This window comes from Hyaena hyaena, unplaced genomic scaffold (genome assembly GCF_003009895.1).
Source record: "Hyaena hyaena isolate Hyena2069 unplaced genomic scaffold, ASM300989v1 scaffold_36, whole genome shotgun sequence".
NCBI classification, from domain to species: Eukaryota; Metazoa; Chordata; class Mammalia; order Carnivora; family Hyaenidae; genus Hyaena; species Hyaena hyaena.
Window position 1 is genome coordinate 2837305 of NW_024080668.1, and position 6750 is coordinate 2844054.

Below are 6750 nucleotides of genomic sequence, written 5' to 3' on the forward strand. Positions count from 1 at the left end.
CAACCTCCTCATTCTTTTAATACTGCTGTTCTGTTTATTCCATTTTGAAACACAACAGCCCCTCCCTTGCCCCCCAGCCATGACCAAAATGGCGAGGCCTAATCATGCTTAAATATGGGAGACTGGTTCCAGGGGTCCGTCTGCCCATGGAGAGAAAGGCCAATTCGCTCAGGGAAGGGAGGAGAGGACACCCATGCTGTTTAGCCAGGGCTGGTAACTGAAAGGGGACACGCAGGTACAATATAAGCAGGGCCTCTTTCCTAGTGGCCACCCACCTGTTAGCATGAAGCTTCTCAAAGGAAAAGTCTCAGGGCCCGCCACCTGACAGCCTACGGGTATCAGGCCGCAGACTCCCTCCCAGTCTGGAAGCCTTCCGCCACTCTGTATCTGACTCTGAGTGCTCGGGCCCCAGTCACCTGTCATTTGGGATTAAGACCTGCTGACGAAGGTCCCCTGGGGCATGTCTGGGGCCTTGCCCCCTACACTGCCCCAGAGCCATCTGACACATCTCTGTCCACTGGAAACAGAGGCACATCCACCTGGCCCGGCTCAGTCATGGGAGAGGTGGGTTCCTAGGGAGGCTGTGCCACTCACTGGCAATGTTCTCGTCACCAAGTCACATAACACTGAGTCTCAGTTTCCTTGTTTAAAAAATGAAGAAGCAGTTCTCTGAATGTCTTCCAGTGCTCTTAGGAGGATATGTGACCTCACTTGTCGTGTCTCACATCGTTCTGAGTTTTGTCCTCTTTCTCCAAGTTCCACGAAATTAAGAACTTTTTCGTATGTATCTTGGTCTCTCCTCACAGGCCTAGCATGATGATTTCCCTGAAGAAATCATAATAACGGCTACTGACGAGGCACCAGCTCTGTGGTAAGCCTGAACTACATCATCTAATCGAGTTACCACAACTCTGAGGAAACTACTATCTATATTGCTCAGAGAAACAAATGCTCAGGACATTTAATTTGCCCAGAGTCACAGGGGGATTAGGTGATAGGCTGGCCGTCATACTCAAGTTCATTTTACTAGAGCCAGAGCTTTAATTAATCACACTGACAGATATTCGTTAAGTTGAAATCAGTGAAAGCCAAATGTCAGCCATGTTTAAAACCTAGAACAGGTTGATGGAAGCCCGGGGATGATTGCTCTATCCTCTGGAAAGACAGGAGGGAGAACACAAATCTAGAATGCTCTGACAAGTCAGATCTTATACAGTAGCAGATAAAAAAGGACGTTAGTAGGTTAGCCCACTATCATCCCCGGCTGTAAGCCCAGTAACTTGCGATAACCTTGAAGATCAAGAAGCAGATTCCAGCTCGGTGCTTCCAGCAAAGACTCTGGATATCAATGACCACATATAAGGGAACCAAAACTTGATCAAAATGTCAAATATTTGCTGGGAAATATTTCTGTGCTTGAGAATCCAAAGTCAAACTTCACGGCATTGTTCAAATGAGCAGAAGGAAGTTCCATTATGACGCTTCAAGAAGTCGAGGAAAAGAATAAATTCTCTTAACGTCTCCAGATGTGTCAAATTTGGGTGTGCTCATATTTTTTAAAACTCGTCTATATTGAAATTAAAACTCCTAAAATAATTCAGTAAATAGCCCTGATCCATACTGCAAAAGAATTCTTAGCTTTGCAAAACAGGATTTACCACAGACTTCATTCCTTCCTTCAAGTGAACAAGTATTTACTAAGTTCTCCATGTGCCATCATCTAGACTAGCCCTTGTTTTTCCCTTTCCACTTGGGCCTTCATCATCCTTTTCAGCCATGGCATCTTATCATCATGGGTCCATGAAAGGTCCCTCTCTTCTTTATTCATTCACTCATTCTTTCATTCATTCATTCCCCACCCATGTCTTCCATGCCTATTCTTTTTCTTGTCCCCACTCACCTCGATCACATACCAGTCAAAGCAGCTATTTTCATCTGGTTGATGTCAACCCTTTTATTTGTAGATATTTGTACCTGTTCTTACAAAATGTATACTGTTTGGCATGCATACATTTTTAATTCATGTAAGTGGTACCATATTATAGCGCTCACCATGTTCCTTAGTTTGTAACGCAGCACTATGTTGTATCCAACCACACTGCTATGTAGACATTCCCTCCATCTCTTCGAATGTCTTGAAAGGAGCCCATGGAATGCAAACAGCCTAATTGTCTCCAAGTTCTCCCCCCACAATCAAAGCATCAGTGAATATTTTGATGCACCTTTTTACAGAGAAACGTCCTTTTATGGGTTATATGCCCAGAGGTAGAATTACTACGTCAGAGAATATGCGTATATTTAAGTGGACCAGATACAACCAGATTGTTCTCCAGGACTCCCACCAGCAGTTCACAAGGCTTCATGTGTTTCCATTTCACCGGTAAACTTGGTACCAGCCAGCTTTCCAATTTTTGCCAACCTGATAGTTGTAGCGATGGTTCATTATGCTTTTGTTTTACATTACTAACACTAATGCATTTGAGCATCTCTTCATATGCCTGTTAACCTTCCGGATTTCTTCTTCTCTAAAATGACTGTTTGTTGTTTTGCTAATGTTTCTAGTGGGGTTGCTGTCATTTTCCTGTTGATTAGGAGCACTTTGTATTCTACACGTAAAATTCTATTTACTCAATATAGATTTCTTCTCCTAATCTGGCGTCTGTTAAGGACACTCGTGGTGTCCTTTTATTGAATAGGAATACCTAATTTATATACATGGGCCTGTCTTTGAATCCTATTGTATTTCATTAGTCTCCTTGTCTGTTCTTGTACTAATACTTGAAAGTTTTCTCTGTTATTTATTATAGTACACCTTAAAACTTTAGAATCAGTTTTTCAAGCTTCTCCAAAAAAAAATGCAACTGGATTTTTTATTGAATTTTCATTGAATTTTATAGCTTGCTTTAAGGAGGACTGATATCATTATAAAATTAATTTGGCCCCACCAAGCATGGGATAGCTCCCCATCTATTGAGATCATATTCCATGTTCTTTATTATTCGACTTTAAAAATTGTCTCCATAGAAGTCTGGTGTATTCTGAGCTAAGGTAATTCTTATTTGCTTCCTAGTTCCTGTTGACATTGTGAACAATGTCTTACTTTTTATTGTATTTTTGAGTTGGCTGTTGATGTTACCAAAAAATTCTAATAATACTTGTGAGTTTATCTCACATCTTGCCAAACTCTCTCACTGGTTCTAACAGCTTATCTATTGATTATCATGGTCTTTCTCATAGATGATCATCACTTCTGTTAACTATAGCAGTTTCCTCTTTTCCCTTCCAATCCTTACACTTCTTATTGCTTTTTTTATAGCGTTAGAGAGTACCATGATAACAGCAATGGTGATAGTGGTAATTCATGTCTTGTCCTTGACTCAAATATGACGAAGACAAATCCCTAAAATTAAAATATATATATATATATATATATATCTTATATATATCTTATATATATAAGAAAGATCTAATGTTGAAAGAGTGGTGGACAGTCAAACTATAGGGGTAAGGAAACACTAACACCTGGATACATTATTATGAAGTTTAAAAACAGCTCATACAAAGAGGAAACTCTAAAATCCTGTGGAGAAAAAGAGTATATTAACAAGAATCATATAAACACTATACTTCTTAACATTAAAACTAGATGAAAATAAACAATGAAGAAATGTTTTTAAAGTAGCAAAGACAAGAACATTGAACCTATCATTTTAAATCCAGCCAACTATCGTTTAAATATTGCAGCATTGCAAAAGTGTCCTCAGACATACAAGGCCTCACAATAAAATTGCTCTTTGAGGGGTGAGTGGGTGGCTCAGTTGGTTAAGTGTCCAACACTTGATTTCAGCCCAGGTCATGATCTCACAGTTTGTGGGTTCGAGTCCCACTTCAGGCTCCACGCTGACAGAGCAGAGCCTGCTTGGGATTCTCTCCCTCCCTCTCTCTCTGCCCCTCCCCTGCTCATGCTTCCTCTTTCTCTCTCTCTCCCCTTCTCTCAAAATAAATAAATACACTTAATAACAATAATAATTATTATTATTGCATTTTGAGGAAGCATTCAAATAAAAAGGGCGGTTGGGAGAATTTCAAGGCAGTTGGGAGTCAAAGGTGATCAGATAGATACATGGGTCAACTTTAGGATAGGGATTTTCTTTAAGCTGGAAAGAAAGATAAAATACATCCCAAACTACCCAGAATAAAATATCTCAAAAATGTCAACATGATTGCTCAAGTCCAGCGGACACATTCACATTATATTCTGTTTAATTTGCAGAGGCATCATAATGTGTGATCCTGGAGGAGATCAAAGGGAAAATTGAAACACACTGATGTGTTTATTTTAAAAAAGGGAAAATATAGGTAATAATAAATTTAAGAAATCGACAGGGGAAAATATAAACCTCAGTATGGATCAGAAGGGGCAACTGTCACTTTGGTTCTTACTATAAGAACAGATATAGGGGCATCTGGGTGGTTCAGTCAGTTAAGCGTCTAACTTCTGCTCTGATTATGATCTTGCAGTTCAGGAGTTCGAGCCCTGCATTGGGCTGTGTGCTGACAGCTCAGAGCCTGGAGCCTGCTTCTGATTCTGTGTCTCCATCTCTCTCTGGCCCTCCCCTGCTTTGGCTCTCTCTCTCTCTCTAAAAAATAAATAAAAACATTTAAAAAAAGAACAGATATAAAACGTTACATTTTTAAACCAGCTGAAGAAAACTAGATCTTTCTATGAAAAACAAGAAGGAGGTATTAAAAAGATACAGTGAATGGAAAATAGAAACAAGGTAACAGGATAAGTCCTAATCGTGCCCTGACTATCATAAATATAAAAACCATTAAACCCACCAGTTAAAAGATACAAATTCCTGGATTGAGTTTAAATTCTAAACACACACACATACACACACACACACACACACACACCTCCAACCCTGTGTTGTCTCTTAGGGTTAAAACAAAAAAGCCACAGGTACTTTGAAAATAAAAGGCTGATGTAATTCTTGATTTTAAAACTAGATAAGGTCAATACAAGAAAAGAAGTTTACAGGCCCATTCAATTTGTGAACAGAGATTCAAAAATCCCGAATAAAATATTGGTTTGCTGAAGTTAATGGTGTATTAAGAAATAAGATATGATGGTGACATAATAGTAATAATAACACCACATCATGATAAAGTAGGATTTATCCCAGGAATACAAAGATGATTTAGTCTTAAAAATTTTATCAACGTGGAGCACCTGGGTGGCTCAGTAGGTTAAGCATCCAACCTCGGCTCAGGTCATGATTTCATGGTTCTTGCACTCAGCCCCTCATTGGGCTCTGTGCTGACACCTCAGAGCCTGGAGCCTGTTTTGGATTCTAGGCCTCCCTCTCTCTCTGCCCCTCCCCCACTCACATTCTGTCTCTCTTTCTCTCTCTCTCAAAAATAATTAAACATTAAAAAAAATTTTAAGGAAATTTTATCAATGTAATTTACCACTTCAATAAACTATAGGAGAAAAAGCCTGAAATTTAACTCACTCAGTGTCTAAACACTTGATAAAGTCCAGCATCTATATGTAATTTTAAAAAATAATGTAACTCTCATAAAACTAGGACTAGATGGTGATACACATAATGGAGAAATTGTGGATAAATTCCCTTTAAGAACAAGTTTTCCTATGACATGTCAGTGGTTTAATTTACAAACATTTTTTGCACACAACTTTCAAAAACATATATTCCACACAAAAAATAAATCCCCCAGATTACATCATGTAATTATCCCAAGAACTGTTCTAGGCTTTAGGGATACAGCAATGAACAAAACAGAAATTGTCAGCATTGTATAGCCAGGTATCTGGTACTGGGTGGTCAGAAAATCCAAATGACCTTCCAATGAATGAATCCTCAATGTAGATATGGACAGACTAGAGCATGAAAAAAAATTGATGGCCTACAGGTTGAGCAACCCCTAAACTATAACGATTGTCTGTGGCCCAGAAAATCAGAGCAATTTGTAAAGTCATATATAAAGATTTCTTTTTCTTTTTCTTTTTTAATGTTTTATTTATTTCTGAGAGAGAGAGACAGCGTGAGCAGGGGAGGGCCAGAGAGAGAGGGAGACACAGAATCTGAAACAGGCTCCAGGCTCTGAGCTGTCAGCACAGAGCCCAACCCAGAGCTTGAACCCACGAACCATGAGATCATGCCCTGAGCTGAAGTCGGATGCTTAACAAACTGAGCCACCCACGCGCCCCTCTTTTTTTTTTTAATGTTTATTTATTTTTGAGAGAGACAGAGACAGAGTGCAAGTGGGGGAGGGGCAGAGAGACAGGGAGCCACAGATTCCAAAGCAGGCTCCAGGCTCTCAGCTGTCAGCACAGAGCCCAATGCTGGGCTCGAAGTCATGAACCATGAGATCATGATCTGAGCCATAGCTGGGCTCGAAGTCATGAACCGTGAGATCATGATCTGAGCCATAGTTGGTTGCTTAACCGACTGAGCCACCCAGGCGCCCCTAGAGGAAGATTTTTTTCTTTAGGGGTGGGGTGAGAGACAAAGGGAGGACCCAGTGATTTTAAAGAGGAGTCCTCTGTGTGTGTGTGTGTGTGTGTGTGTGTGTGTGTGCGTGCGCATGCACTTATATACATTTTCCTTGGGAGACAATCTGTAGAGTTCATGAAAATTCCAAGGTTAAGAACCACTATTTATTTCATAGAAATACTGTGATATCAAATTTTTAAATACATGAGAGATACATTGTCTAAAT